Source organism: Salmo trutta, chromosome 2, assembly GCF_901001165.1.
Source record: "Salmo trutta chromosome 2, fSalTru1.1, whole genome shotgun sequence".
Taxonomy (NCBI): Eukaryota; Metazoa; Chordata; class Actinopteri; order Salmoniformes; family Salmonidae; genus Salmo; species Salmo trutta.
The window spans coordinates 21868825-21885539 of record NC_042958.1 but is presented as its reverse complement, the minus strand read 5'-3'; positions in this window follow the sequence as shown (position 1 = coordinate 21885539).

Genomic DNA, 16715 nt, shown 5'->3' with positions numbered 1-16715 from the left:
CAATTATTCTGGACCCCGCAAGCTCCTTGCATTTGTAGATACCAGCCATGGAAGGGGGTGAAAAGACTGCATCTACAGCTGTCAGAAAAGGGAGACAGTAGGCTACAGGATAGGACAGGTCATTTTGTGGGAGGACTTTATGAAAAGATGATCCAGTTGTCTCTAATAAAGACAACTATTAGGACAGAGAGATAATAGCAACATCATTTTCAGTGCTGTCAAATGTTTCTATAATGTAGCCTGTTTCTTTGTGATGTTTTCTGTCCTCAGATACAGTGGGCCGTAAAAGCCTGTCCAGAGACAAAAAGGTCCCAATGAGTGTCCCAAGATAATAGTTTAATTTTATTTATTTAACTAGGCAAGTCAGTTAAGAGCAAATGATTATTTACAATGACAGCCTAGGAACAGTGGGTTAACTGCCTTGTTCAGGGGCAGAACAACAGATTTTTACTTTGTCAGCTCAGGGATTTGCACTCTAGCCACCTTTTGGTTACTGGCCCAGCACTCTAACCACTAGGCTACGGATTATATGTGTACCTATGTTAGCAAATGTTGTATACAGCTAAAAGTCACACACAATGTATAACCCTATCACAATTGTAGCAGGCCAACCCTGCTGCTGGAGGTCTGTAGGCTTCTGTTCAAGCCCTGCACTGACACACCTGATTCAACGTATCAAACCTAATGAGTTGACAATCAAGTGTGCTATTACTGGGCTGGAATAGAAGTCTGCTCACCCAGTAGATCAGGGATAAGTGGAGCAAGGTCGACCAATGCAGGAGTGGACTTTTTTATGTTCACCTGGAATGATGCTTTAGTATTAATAGACTAATTGTTACTACTCAATTGGCTACTGTATTGTTCTTTGGACTAAGATGTCCAACCTTAACTTGTTTAATCTTATTTGTACATTTTGAAATGTTATGAAATAAAGTGTTGATTCTTTGAAGTGAAGTGTTTAAACTTGTTTTAATTGTTGAATCACAGATCCCAATCCTGCAATGAAGAGGGGAAGGGGATCTGTCCCTAATTTGTCTGTGTTTCTGTGTTGTATTCTAAAATGAGCATTATCTTATTGTCCAGTTATAAGCTCTCCAATCTGTTTTATCAAAACATCAGCCATGTGTACCCATTTTGCAGCATGCATCGCCAACGCAGCCATAGGCTTACAGCATGTCGGCATTACTGGCCTTATGGGCATGTGCAATGCACCCCTTATCATTGTACATCTGAAGCAGAGAAAAGCTAAACTCACACGTTGTTTACACATACTTGAGTATATGTTGTCAATTTAAAATGATACAGGTAGAAAATATTTATGAGGCTAACCATACCAGATTCTTTCTGGTAATCATGTGGTCCTAGCAGTACCACAGGTTTTTTGACTGAGAGTATGGTCCTGTGTTAACTGAAACAATGAAAATGAGTTTAAACCAATAAAACCTATTGACATACAGTACTGTCATTAAAAATACGATGGGAAAAAAACATGACTGTAAAGAATGAATTGTAATAACAAAGGAATTACATTTATTCAAATGTGCTTTTTCCCTGCCAACCAGTTTTGTTTTCTTTGAAAGTTTGTCTATGGCAGCTAGCCTCGATCAAGGTCTTCCCCTCGACCCCGCGATGCAGACACATTACTTTCTCCGAAAAATATAAGTAAAGGGAGTATATAGATATGGGTTCATACACAGACAGATGGAATTTCATGACTTTTCCATGACTTCTCCATTACATTTAACCAAATTTCCATGACCAAGTATACATGAAAAAGTAAGAATAAATGTGCTGCTCTCTGATTTCATGTACCATCTCCTGCCATTGTACCCTTGAGCAAGGTACTTAACCCTCCACAAAGTAGAATAACTGCACTGTAAAGTTACTGTATAAAGCACATGTAGTCAACCCTCCATCTGGAGAGCTACTGGGTGTGCAGGCTTTTGATAAAGCCCTGAAACACTCCCGAGTCTGCTTACCAAGGCCCTTGTGAGCAGCTAAGTTTTAGAATGTGTTGTGCTAGAATGTTACTGGAACAAAAGCCTGCACACCTAGTAGCTCTCCTGGAGGATGGTTGGCCACCCTTGATATAAAACATTGCAACATTACAACCAGTAAGACAACAGATCATCGAGTAGTAACAAAGGTTATTATTACTAAAGCATAATTTCAGGTTAAAAAAAATCCATACCAGCATTTGCCAACCTTGATACACTGATCCCTGATCTACTGGGTGAGCAGACTTCCATTCCAGCCCAGTTATGGCACACTTGATTATCAAGTGTTCTATTTGATACGTTAAATCGGATGTGTTAGTGCTGGTCTGGAACAGAAGCCTGCACACCCAACAGACCACCAGCAGCAGGGTTGGCCTGCCCAGTTGTAATAGGGTCATACATTGTCTGTGACTTTTAACTGTATACAACATTTGCTAACATAGGTACACATATAACTCAAGGTATACAGGATATACCCTCAGTCTGAAGCGATATTCATTGGGACCACTTCATCTGCGGACAGGCTTTCACAGCTCTCCATATCTGTGGACAGAGAACATCACATAGAAGCAGGCTTCATTATAAAACAATTAGACAGCACTAAATATTATGTTGCTATTATCTCTCTGTTCTATTAGTTTTCCTTACTAGGGACTGGAACTGGAGAATCTTTTCATAATGTCCTCCCACAAAAGGATGGAAGCAAAAGTAATTCCGCTACCTAAGAATAGTAAAGCCCCCTTTACTGGCTCAAATAGCTGACCAACCAGCCTGTTACCAACCCTTAGTAAAGCTTTGTAAAAAATGGTGATTGACATGATACAATGCTATTTTACAGTAAACAAATTGACAACAGACTTTCAGCACGCTTATAGGGAAGGACATTCAACAAGCACAGCACTTACACAAATGACTGATGATTGGCTGAGAGAAATTGATGATAAAAATATTGTGGGAGCTGTTTTGTTAGACTTCAGTGCGGCTTTTGACATCATTGATCATAGTCTGCTGCTGGAAAAACGTATGTGTTATGGCTTTACATCCCCTGCTATATTGTGGATAAAGAGTTACCTGACTAACAGAACACAGAGGGTGTTCTTTAATGGAAGCCTCGCCAAAATAATCCAGGTAAAATCAGGAATTCCCCAGAGCAGATGTCTAGGCTCCTTACTTTTTCAATCTTTACTAACTGTCACACCCTGATCTGTTTAAGGTTTCCACCAGGTGTTTCCTATTTCCCCCCCATTATCCCCTGTGATATTTATATCTGCCTTTTCTGATTTTCTGTTGCCAGTTCATCTTATGTCAGGTCTTACCAGTATTTTTCCCATTTCTCCCATTCTCAAGTTTTGTTTTCTAGTCTTCCCGGTTTTGACCATTCTGCCCAGTTTTTGAACCTGAGTCCGCCTGCTGCTTTGTCCCTGATTGACTTTGCCTTGGATTACGAACCTTTGCCTGCCCTTGACCTGCCCTTTGCCCGCTCCTTTGTAATAATAAATATCCTGAGAATCGTACTATCCGCCTCCTGTGTCTGCATCTGGGACATATCCTGAGTTGTGATGCTAACGACATGCCTTTGAGTATAGCCAGTGTGTCTATGTATGCGGATAACTCAACACTATACACTTCAGCTACTACTGCGACTGAAATGACTGCAACACTTAAGAGGTGCAGTTAGTTTCAGAATGGGTGGCAAGGAGTAAGTTAGTCCTAAATATTTCAAAAACTAAAAGCATTGTATTTGGGACAAATCATTCAAATAACACTAATAATGTGGAAATTGAGTACGTTGGGGTGACTAAACTGCTTGGAGTAACCCTGGATTGTAAACTGTCATTTTCAAAACATATTGATTCAATAGTAGCTAAGATGGGGAGAAGTATGTCCATAATAAAGCGCTTCTCTACCTTCATAACAGCACTATCAACAAGCCTGGTCCTACGGGCTTTAGTTTTGTCACACCTGGACTACTGTGCAGTCGTGTGGTCAGGTGCCACAAAGACGGACTCAGGAAAATTGCAATTGGCTCAGAACGGGGCAGTACGGCTGGTCCTTGAATGTACACAGAGAGCAAACAACAATAATATGCATGTCAATCTCTCCTGGCTCAAAGTAGAGGAGAGATTGAATTCATCAGTACTTGTATTTGTGAGAGGTATTGACATGTTGAAAGCACTGAGCTGTCTGTTTAAACGACTAGCACTCAGCTTAAACACCCATGCAGAGGGGGCATGTCTTTTGGCACCGGAGGGGATGGCTGACCTTTTACCAACTGTGGTATTTTGTTTGTTTTTTTGCATTGTTTGTAACTTTTTTTTAAAACTTATTTTGTAAATAATGTTGCTGCTAACGTCCCTTACGACCGAAAATAACTTCTGGATATCAGAACAGCGATTACTCACCTCAAATTGGAAGAATAATTAGCTAGCGTGGGCTAATGCGATTAGCATTAGGTTGTAAGTAGCAAGAACATTTCCCAGGACATAGACATATCTGATACTGGCAGAAAGCTTAAATTCTTGTTAATCTAACTGCACTATCCAATTTACTATTAGCTATTACAGTGAAAGAATACCATGCTATTGTTTGAGGAGAGTGCACAGTTATTAATAAACAAATTAGGCACATTTTGGCAGTCTTGATACAACATTGAGAACGGAAGAATTTCTCTCCCCATGTTCAAGAATGGCCTTTTTCCCTTTATTCAGATTACAATCGCTCACTTTTGGTTATTTGAAATGAAATCAACTCCAAAATATAGTTATTTTTTAAACAAGCCATAGAAAGTTGGTAGTAATATCAGTAAATAAAAAAAACTTCTCTGTCGGCCCTGCGTTAAAAAACAAAATTGGTTTTAAAGAAAATTGTGATAAATAAAAATATAAACCACCATCTCTTGCGCATGTCATTTTCCTTTCCTTATGCAACCTTATTTGCAAAGCGATTATTATTGTTATTATTAACCCTGCATTATAATTATATAAAAGCCCCTTAGATAGTCTCACAGACCAGATTTGCACTAACGAAAAATGCCCCTTGGATATTAATTTAGAATCCTCCAATCCTCTAAATGTAATTATTGTCGGAGAGTCACGTCATTGGTGTGGAGTCAGGCAGCATTTGCGGAGTTGAAGAGGGCGAGGAACGAGATGCAGGCACAATAATAAAAATATATTTTTAGATATACTGGCAGCTTTATTAAATAGTACCCGCAAAACACCAGTCTCAACGTCAACAGTGAAGAGGCGATGTTGGACTTCTAGACAGAGTTCCCCTGTCCAGTGTCTGTGTTCTTTTGCCCATCTTTTTTTTATTTACTGAAATTACTACCAACTTTTGCCCATCTTTTTATTGGCCAGTCTGAGATATGGCTTTTCTTTGCAATTCTGCCAAGAAGGCCAGCATCCCGGAGTCGCCTCTTCACTGTCGACATTGAGACTGGTGTTTTGCGGGTACTATTTAATGAAGCTGCCAGTTGAGGACTTGTGAGGCGTCTGTTTCTCAAACTAGACACTCTAATGTACTTGTCCTCTTGCTCAGTTGTGCACCGGGGCCTCCCACTCCTCTTTCTATTCTGGTTAGAGACAGTTTGCGCTGTTCTGTGAAGGGAGTAGTACACAGCATTGTACGAGATCTTCAGTTTCTTGGCAATTTCTCACATGGAATAGCCTTCATTTCTCAGAACAAGAATAGACTGATGAGTTTCAGAAGAAAGTTATTTGTTTCTGGCCATTTTGAGCCTGTAATCGAACCCACAAATGCTGATGCTCCAGATACTCAACTAGTTTAAAGAAGGCCAGTTTTATTGCTTCTTTAATCAGAACAACAATTTTCAGCTGTGCTTCCATAATTGCAAAAGGGTTTTCTAATGATCAATTTTAAAATTATAAACTTGGACTAGCTAACACAACTTGCCATTGGTTGGAACACAGGAGTGATGGCTGTTGATGTAGGAGAAAATCTATGACATAATGGGGATTTTCCAGTATCTATATTGTTTTCACAGAAGTAGAGAGCATAATCAATATGGGGTTAATCATCAGATACGTAGGCTGGATCCATGTGAATGTATAAAGCTTGACCAATATAAGGCTAACTGTTAGACATGTAAAAACTTAACGTAAGCAGAATCTACGTTTATGTGCCAAGCTGGAACAACATAAACTCGACCGTCTTGGGCCAAGTCTGATCTTGCAAAGGCTACTGGACACATATATGGGTTAATCATTCATGGGCAGCATAGGCCTGAACTTATGAAGGCCAGTGACTATGTACTTTAGATAATCAATACTAGAACCACAAGCCATGTATATATATATTGGGGAGACATTTTACATACTGAAAATACCTGTCTTTATTAATCAAGTAATTTTAGAAATTCACTTATATTGGGAATATATATATATATATACATTAAATGTATCATTTTTTGTATTAATACTCTGGCACCGCCACCATTATAATCTAAACTGAGCAAAGATAAGTCAGATGTGGTCGTTAACAAGCAAGAATTGAGACAGAACGATAATGGTGGTGAGAGGCCAAGGGGTGTTAATCATTTACATAAGAAGGAGTGACCATGTGTGTTATCTGAAGGTGGAAACCTATAAAACCTGAGGTCTGGACGAGAGAAATCAGCTGTTCCATGGAATTGCTCGGCTCCTGTTACTTTTGTAATAAACTCGATTTGAATTTACAAGTTCCGGTATCTGCTAAATATTTGATTCAATATTTACAAGACATAAATGGCGAGCTTGCCAGGAGTGGCTACAAGGCACCAGTGAACGGTGAAACTTCTGTGGCTGATGACAGGTCTTCTGGGCAAGTCTCACAAACGGGTAGCCACCCTACCACGTAAGCTCAGTTCTTACTTAAAGTTAATGTTTGTGTGATTTGCTACGGGAGTCCTGCCTCAGCAATAGAAGTGTAACCGATGTGAAATGGCTAGTTAGTTAGCGGTGGTGCGCGCTAATAGCGTTTCAATCAGTGACGTCACTCGCTCTGAGACTTGAAGTAGGGTTTCCCCTTGCGTTGCAAGGGCCGTGGCTTTTGTGGCGCGATGGGTAACGATGCTTCGTGGGGTGTCAGTTGTTGATGTGTGCAAGGGTCCCTGGTTCGAGCCCGGGTTGGGGCGAAGAGAGGGACGGAACCTACACTGTTACATTGATGCTGTTGACCCGGATCATTGGTTGCTGCGGAAAAGGAGGAGGTCAAAGGGGGGGTGAGTGTAACCGATGTGAAATGGCTAGTTAGTTAGCGGTGGTGCGCGCTAATAGCGTTTCAATCAGTGACGTCACTCGCTCTGAGACTTGAAGTAGGGTTTCCCCTTGCGTTGCAAGGGCCGTGGCTTTTGTGGCGCGATGGGTAACGATGCTTCGTGGGGTGTCAGTTGTTGATGTGTGCAAGGGTCCCTGGTTCGAGCCCGGGTTGGGGCGAAGAGAGGGACGGAACCTACACTGTTACATTGATGCTGTTGACCCGGATCATTGGTTGCTGCGGAAAAGGAGGAGGTCAAAGGGGGGGTGAGTGTAACCGATGTGAAATGGCTAGTTAGTTAGCGGTGGTGCGCGCTAATAGCGTTTCAATCAGTGACGTCACTCGCTCTGAGACTTGAAGTAGGGTTTCCCCTTGCGTTGCAAGGGCCGTGGCTTTTGTGGCGCGATGGGTAACGATGCTTCGTGGGGTGTCAGTTGTTGATGTGTGCAAGGGTCCCTGGTTCGAGCCCGGGTTGGGGCGAAGAGAGGGACGGAACCTACACTGTTACAGAAGCACCAAGTAGGTCTCTCCAAATTTGAAACAAACTAAAAGATATTGGGAGCTTTTGAATTCAATAAATGCATGCATGAATGTTAAGGAAAAAGCTTTGGGGGTTATAATAGTTAAAGACTAAGTAAAAATATTTGTGTGGGCATTGTGGATTGGGAGTTGTTTGCTTCATTGGTGTCGGGTTGCTCAGTTGGGTGGGGCCGTTCACTTGCTCTGTTCAAGTGGTTCATTTGACCCGCATGATTGGCCTGTTTGAGTCGGGATTGTTTTGTCTGATTCTGTTCTGCCGGATTTTTCTGTTCAGAATCTGTCTGCGTTTGTGCGCAAACACGACCCATTCAGCTTGATCAGTCAGTCCGAGTTAGGTGTGTCATTCAGTTCATCCTGCTCGCCGGACCGCTCATCTGGAGAAATTGTTCAATCTGGTTCGGTGCATCTGTTTGCCCTGGCTGGCTGGTTTGTTTGGTTCGGTTTGGGGTGGCAACTGTCTGTCCGCATGGTCAAACACAAATTAATAGGAAAATCCTATGATAACGCTCTGACTCGATTTAGTGGAGGTCTGAATGGGTAGGTCACTCGCGATACTGCTTCGACTCGATTTAGCGAAGGTCTGCCTGGGTGAGTGTGTAGCCTATGATAACGCTTTGACCCGATTTGGCAAAGGACTGTTTTGGTAGGTGTAAAACCTGTATAATACTGCCTCCCTGTGTCAAGGAAGTGTATCAGGGGCGAGGATGAATTTGCAGGTCGTTTTAGGGAAAAACGTGAGTTGAAGTGTGGAAGTAAGTGTGAAAGTTGCCTGTCCTTGGTAGAGAGTGAATGTCAAAATTCAAAGTTCTCAAACATAGGACTATTTTACGCCATTTTATAGATACACTTCTCCTGAATCGAACCACGTTGTCCGATTTCCAAAAGGCTTTACAGTGAAAGCAAAACATTAGATTATGTTAGGAGAGTACATAGACACAAAAAACACAGCCATTTCCAAACAACTAGCATGCATCACAAATACCTAAAACACAGCTAAATGCAGCACTAACCTTTGATGATCTTCATCAGATAACACTCCTAGGACATTATGTTATACAATACATGCATGTTTTGTTCAATCAAGTTCATATTTATAACAAAAAACAGCTTTTTACATTAGCATGTGATGTTCAGAAATATCATACCCACCGAAAACTTCCGGTGAATTTACTAAATTACTCACGATAAACGTTGACAGAATACATAACAATTATTTTAAGAATTATAGATACAGAACTTCTTTATGCAATCGCTATGTCCGATTTTAAAATAGCTTTTCGGCGAAAGCACATTTTGCAATATTCTGAGTACATAGCTCGGCCATCACGGCTAGCTAATTTGACACCCACCAAGTTTGGGACAACCTAAACTCAGAATTACTATTAGAAAAATTGGATTACCTTTGCTGTTCTTCGTCAGAATGCACTCCCAGGACTTCTACTTCAACAACAAATGTTGTTTTGGTTCCAAATAATCCATAGTTATATTCAAATAGCTCTGTTTTGTTCGTGCGTTCAGGTCACTATCCGAAGGGTGACGCACGAGCGCATTTCGTGACAAAAAAAATCAAAATATTCTATTACCGCACTTAGAAGCATGTCAAACGCTGTTTAAAGTCAATTTTTATGCGATTTTTCTCGTAAAATAACGATAATATTCCAACCGGGCAACGTTGTATTCATTCAAAGGCTGAAAGAAAAAAATTGAGTAGTCTCGTGAACGCGCATCTCAGTCTCACTGTCCCCAGGCTGACCACTAACAAAAACTGCTGCTGTTCTTTGCCCAGAGACAGCAGACACCCCATTCCACTTTCTGGCGGCTTTAGAGTGCCAATGGAAGCCTTAGAAAATGTCACGTTACAGCACAGATGCTGTATTTTTGATAGAGATGCAACAGAAGGACAAAAAATTGTCAGACAGGGCACTTCCTGCATGGAATCTTCTCAGGTTTTGGCCTGCCATATGAGTTCTGTTATACTCACAGACATCATTCAAACAGTTTTAGAAACTTTAGAGTGTTTCTATCAAAATCTACAAATTATATGCATATTCTAGTTTCTGGGCAGGAGTAGTAACCAGATTAAATCGGGTACGTTTTTTTATCCGGTCGTGAAAATACTGCCCCCTATCCCAAAGAAGTTAAAGCAGAAAGCGAAGGACTGCTGAAGAGCATGAAAACAGCAAGAGAAACACTGAAAAAAGATGATGAAGAAACAGACAATGAAGAAGCAAAGTGGTTCACCAACTCTCCACCGTACACCAATGGACAATTTCCGACGGTAACAAGAATGTTGGAAATAAAAGGAGAAGTAGAGATAAAGAAGAAAAGGAGATGGCTTCTATGCCCTCTATGCCCTCTACATCCTCTCAGACAAAAGGAAAAAGTGAAAAACCCTCTCAGACAAGGGGAGAGCGCAAAAGAGAAATCGAAAAGGCCACGGAAACAAGAACAGAAACCCTTGATTGCTATAGGGGACTGAAGGAAGCCCTGGCAAAGATGGAAAAAAGAATGGAAGAAGGAGAACTATCAGACAAAGATACAAGAAACAAGATAAGACTGAGGGATAGAAAGGCAGAACAATTTAAGGGAAAGCTAGAAAAATGAGAGAATAATTACAGAGAACAAGTGTCACGCCCTGACCTGAGAGAGGCGTTTTGTTTCTCTATTTTGGTGAGGTCAGGGTGTGATTTGGGTGGGTATTCAAGATTTGTAGTTCTTTGTTGTATTCTATGTTTTCTATTTCTATGTTGTTAGGTTCTAGCTTTGTATTTCTATGTTGGTTTGTTTGGGATGATCTCCAATTAGAGGCATCCGGTCCTCATTGTCTCTAATTGGAGATCATACTTAAGTAGGGTTTTTTCCACCTGGGTTTGTGGGAGATTCTCTTTGAGTCAGTGTATGTTTCACCTCTGCGTCACGGTTTGTTGTTTTTGTCATTCAGTTTATTTATGTATTGCATAGTTTCACAGTGTAAATAAAATGTGGAACGACACACACGCTGCACTTTGGTCCGCTTCTCCTTTCGACAACCGTGACAACAAGGGCTCGACAAATCAGATGAGGAAAGGGAATGGGAAAAAATTTATAATGGTATAAGAAAAGACAGGGAGAGAAGAATAATAGAATTAGGAGACCAGGCTATCCATAGGGGAATGAGACAGGCCATAGAAAGAGTAAGGATATACCAAGAAAAATATGGGGAGCCTCTGGAGGGAGATTGCATGGAGTTTCTAGTGGAAAGACAAGGGACAGAAGAAGAATGTAGATGGTTAGAACAAAATACAGAAGATGAATATGAATGGATAGAGAAAGAACTAAAGAAGGTAAATGGACAGATGAGAAAAGAACAGAAAAGAGAAGAACTAGCCAGAGCAAACAAAGAATAGTATGAGGGACAAAGGATTAACCCTGAAGGAGAGCAAAGAAAGATGAGGGACAGGACAAAGCTGAAAAAACCTGATAGATATGGGGTACAGTGTCCCATTTTGATAAAGGGGAATGAAAGGCAGTATGTACCTTGGGGCTCACAGGACCTGGAAGGATTGGTTACTCGCCTGCTGAACCTCCATGATGGAGCTGGAAAGTGGATCAGGACCTTTGAAGAACAAACCATGGGGAAACTACTGGCTGTGGGGGATCTGAAGGCACTGCTGGCGAGAGTAGCTGGAATGGCAAAAAATGGAGGATGTACTGCAAGACCTTGCTGATGCAGCAGGGGACACACTGGGAGATGGTTTAGCCTTTGACACATATAGTTCAGCTGTCTGGCGGGCACTGAGAAAGGAATACCCAACAAGGATTGACCCTAAAGCAATACAAGGAGAAGCAATGAGGGACACAGAAAACACAGCTGCATACCTCCACGGACAGTTGAAACGATGGAAACTGGAAACAGAACGGGATCCAGAGGGGGACCCACTGATGACAACTCTGTTCTGGAACTCAGTGGTAGAAGCCATGCCCCAGTCAGTAAAGAGCAGGCTGTAGGATGTGGTGGGACTGACTTCTAAGTCACACAAAGAATTATGTAACCACGTGATTCATGCAGTGGAGAAATACAGAAAGGATGAACAGAATCTCGTAGAAGAAGGAAAAGACATTAAAAGAAAACTGACCCAAAACAAAGGAAAAAAGAAAGTCCAGGCCCCAGAGGTAGGGACAATGGCTGCAGTCTCCCCAGGAGGGCCACAACCGCCTCCCGGCGATCAGGCCAGGGTGCAACCCACACCACCAGTAGTAAATGTGTATTCACAACAACCCCAAAATTAAAATGGTGGCAATAAGCAACAAAAAGCTCCGCAAAATAACCAGAAAAAAACAGAAATCCACAGGCACCACCTGGGGTCTGTTGGGGATGCCAAGAGCCAGGACCCTCCAGACAAGACTGCCCTACAAATCCCAGGCAGAACCAAAATGAAGGGAACTAAAACAATTGGCAACCAACAGAGGAATCAGAGTCATTGGCAGCCACAAGGAAGGGGGAACCAGAATAACTGGAACCAGGATGGTGGATGGCAAGGCAATCAGAGTCAACCGCAAGGCCCTGTGAACCCATGGGAGAGGCCAAATCAAGGATACTAGGGGTGTCCAGAGAATCCTAAAGGGGAGGGTCAGTTCCCAATGATAACCACAAGATCTGATGAAGAACCTATGCTGCAGGTTCAAATAGAGAAGAGAGGCACACCCATGATGATAGATACTGGAGCCACTTACACATGTGTAACTCCAAATTATGACTCTCATCTCCCCATGTCTAGTAAATATGCCAAAACTGTAGGATTCTCGGGACAAACGCAGCTAATTCCAATGAATGCTCCAGTTCGTCTGATGGCTGATGGCAAATCAGCAACAATTCCTATATTAGTGTCAGATCAAACCCCAATTAATCTACTCGGAAGGGATACTCTATGCAAAATGGGCATACAATTAAGTGCTCTCCTGAAGGAGTAATAATAGAAAGAACAGGGTTAAATTTGCAAATGATAATGACAGGAGAGACAGCTAATGTGTATTGGTCAGGGAACATTGAGGCAGAAATAAATATAACTATAGGGAAATAGGGAAGGTTCATTCAGGCCCAAATGCCTAAAGCTGGTAGAGCAAAATCAGAATTCCACTGCACAATGCAATATGACCCATACCAAGACCATCTGTTAGAACAACTTTGGACAATGAATGCAAATGGAAGTCAGTACCAATTATGTCACAGTGCATAATAATAAGAAAACAGAGAGCTGCAATGGATGTGACTGACAGAGATGGATCTAAGTCTGTACAAAGATGGTACAACGTCTCTGACTCTGTCCCTCACATTATATTGTTGGTAAATCAAGGATTTACAGCGAAAGAATTGGGACCAATGATGAAGAAAGCCAAGAGAAGTAAATGGGATCCAAGGGAAGAAGAGGTTACAGCTAATCAGCAAGTGCAGTTAGGTGAAGAAATAGGGTTAGTTAGTGATCAAAGGCAGGAAATGGAAAAAATCATACCAGAAGGGGTATGGTCACAACATGACACAGATATTGGATTGGTGAAATCAGCAAGTCCTGTAAACATCAAAGTAAAATCTGATGCCAAGCCTCCCTGGAAAGCTCAATATCATATGAAACCAGAAGCTGAAGAAGAGATAAGCGTGACAATTGAAGAATTGATCAAATCAGGTGTACTGATAGAAACACAAAGTCATTGTAATACACCTCTGCTACCTATTCTTAAAGCCAATGGTAAAAAATTGAGATTGGTACATGACCTAAGAGCAATTAATGGCATTGCACTGGATGGTCTTGCAGAAGTTCCAAACCTTAACACGCTGCTGACAAATGTTCCCCCAGATGCTAAGTACTTTACAGTGATTGACTTGTTCTGAGCATTTTTTTGTGTGCCCCTGGCGGAAGAAAGCAGACATTTGTTTGTGTTTACATACAGAGGAAAACAACACACGTATACTCGTCTTCCCCAGGGATTTAAGTACTCACCCCATGTGTTCAATCAGATACTGAGAGCTGATTTGGAAGAATTGATGCTTGAGGGAATGTTGATCCAGTATGTCGATGATCTATTGATCTGTACCTCTACGTTGGAACAATGTCATATTGACTCTGTGAAAGTACTTCAACGGTTGGCAGAAGGAGGACATAAAGTCTCTAAAACAAAACTTTAGTATTGCCAGCCCCAGGTTTAGTACCTAGGAAGAACCATAGCTAATGGAACCAAGGCAATAGCACCGGGACAGCTGGAAGGAATCAGCAAAGCACCATTGCCACAAATGGTAGCTCAAATGATGCCCTTTTTAGGGATGACTAGATTTAGCTCAGATTGGATAGAGGAATATGTAGTTAAAACAGCTCCTTTGTGAGAAATAATGAAAGAAGCAGGACAACTTGATCTTAGGACAAAACTAGACTGGAATACTGATGCTCTGATTGCATTTGAGACACTAAAAAAGGAAATGCAAACAGCACCAGCCCTAGCGGCCCTAGATTACACCAAACCATTTTTACTGTATGTAGCAAATAGGTGTGACAGATTTGCAGCAGCAGTACTTATGCAGGAAACATGTAGTGGGAGAAGGAAACAGCCAATTGCATACTACAGTACTAAATTAGATCCAGTAGCTCAAGGTTATCCACCGTGTTATCAAGGGTTGGCAGCATTACATTATACATATGATAAGGCGTCAACCATAACCATGGGATATCCTGTAACGATACATACACATCATAAGATAGTGGAGCTGATAGAATGGGAAATGTTGTATTAATCAATGCAGAACTTTGGAGTACATGACCCTATTAACCTATCCAGATGTCTCCATTAAAATATGTAATACAGTAAATCCAGCTGAAAGATTTCCATTGGAATTTGAAGAGAAAGCACATGATTGTGTAGCAGAATCTCTAACGTTTACTAAATTGCTTCCAGATCTTGAATCTATACCATTGCAAGACAGGGAAGGGATTGATTTGGAAAATTACTTTGTAGTCGGCTCCATTTATAAAGAACCATGCAAGATATGCAATGGTAAGACAACAAGGAAAAGATTTCATAAAGGAAAAATCTGAATATTGTCCTCAACCATGTTCAGCCCAATTGGCAGAACTTAAGGCATTGACTGCAGCATGTGTGCTAGGGAAAGGAAAGACAGTTAATATCTATACTGATTCAGCATACGCACATGGAGTATGTAATTTGTTTGAAGCAGTTTGGAAACAGAGAGCATTTAACCTCTCTAGGGCCGGCGGGACGAAATCGTCCCACCTATGTAACAGCTAGTGGAATCCTGTGGCGCGTTATTCAAATACCTTAGAAATGCTATTACTTCAATTTCTCAAACATATGACCATTTTACAGCATTTTAAAGACAAGACTCTCGTTAATCTAACCACACTGTCCGATTTCAAAAAGGCTTTACAACGAAAGCAAAACATTAGATTATGTCAGCAGAGTACCCAGCCAGAAATAATCAGACACCCATTTTTCAAGCTAGCATATAATGTCACATAAACCCAGAAGACAGCTAAATGCAGCACTAACCTTTGACAATCTTCAACAGATGACAACCCTAGGACATTATGTTATACAATACATGCATGTTTTGTTCAATCAAGTTCATATTTATATCAAAAACCAGCTTTTTACATTAGCATGTGACGTTCAGAACTAGCATACCCCCCGCAAACTTCCGCCGAATTTACTAACAATTTACTAAATTACTCACGATAAACGTTCACAAAAAGCATAACAATTATTTTAAGAATTATAGATACAGAACTCCTCTATGCACTCGATATGTCCAATTTTAAAATAGTTTTTTGGCGAAAGCACATTTTGCAATATTCTAAGTAGAAGATTTCTAAATATTTCATTACCGTACTTCGAAGCATGTCAACCACTGTTTAAAATCAATTTTTATGCCATTTTTCTCGTAAAAAAGCGATAATATTCCGACCGAGAATCTGCAATTAGGTAAACAGACGAAAGAAAATAAAGCACGGGGATGACTCGGGCACGCGCCTAAGCCCATTGTCCTCTGATCGGCCACTTGTCAAAGGCGATAATGTGTTTCAGCCAGAGGCTGCCTCGATATCGTTCAGCTTTTTCCCGGGCTCTGAGAGCCTATGGGAGCCGTAGGAAGTGTCAAGTTATAGCAAAGATCCTCAGTCTTCAATAAACAGAGGCAAGAAGAACAACACCTTGTCAGACAGGCCACTTCCTGCATGAAATCTTCTCAGGTTTTTGCCTGCCATATGAGTTCTGTTATACTCACAGACACCATTCAAACAGTTTTAGAAACTTTAGGGTGTTTTCTATCCAAAGCCAATAATTATATGCATATTCTAGTTACTGGGCAGGAGTACTAACCAGATTAAATCGGGTACATTTTTTATCCGGCCGTGTAAATACTGCCCCCTAGCCCTAACAGGTTAACCTCTTACATCTAGATGTTCCGCTAGCGGAACGCCTCGCCAATATCCAATGATAGGGCGTGGCGCGAATTACAAATACCTCAAAAATGCAAAAACTTCAATTTTTCAAACATATGACTATTTTACACTATTTTAAAGACAATACTGTCCTTTATCTAACCACATTGTCCGATTTCAAAAAGGCTTTACAACGAAAGCAAAACATTAGATTATGTCAGGAGAGTACCCAGACAGAAATAATCAGACACCCATTTTTCAAGCTAGCATATAATATCACAAAAACCAAAACCACAGCTAAATGCAACACTAACCTTTGATGATCTTCATCAGATGACACTCCTAGGACATTATGTTATACAATACATGCATGTTTTGTTCAATCAAGTTCATATTTATATCAAAAAACAGCTTTTTACATTAGCATGTGACGTTCAGAACTAGCATACCCACCGAAAATTGAATTTACTAAATTACTCACGATAAACGTTCACAAAAA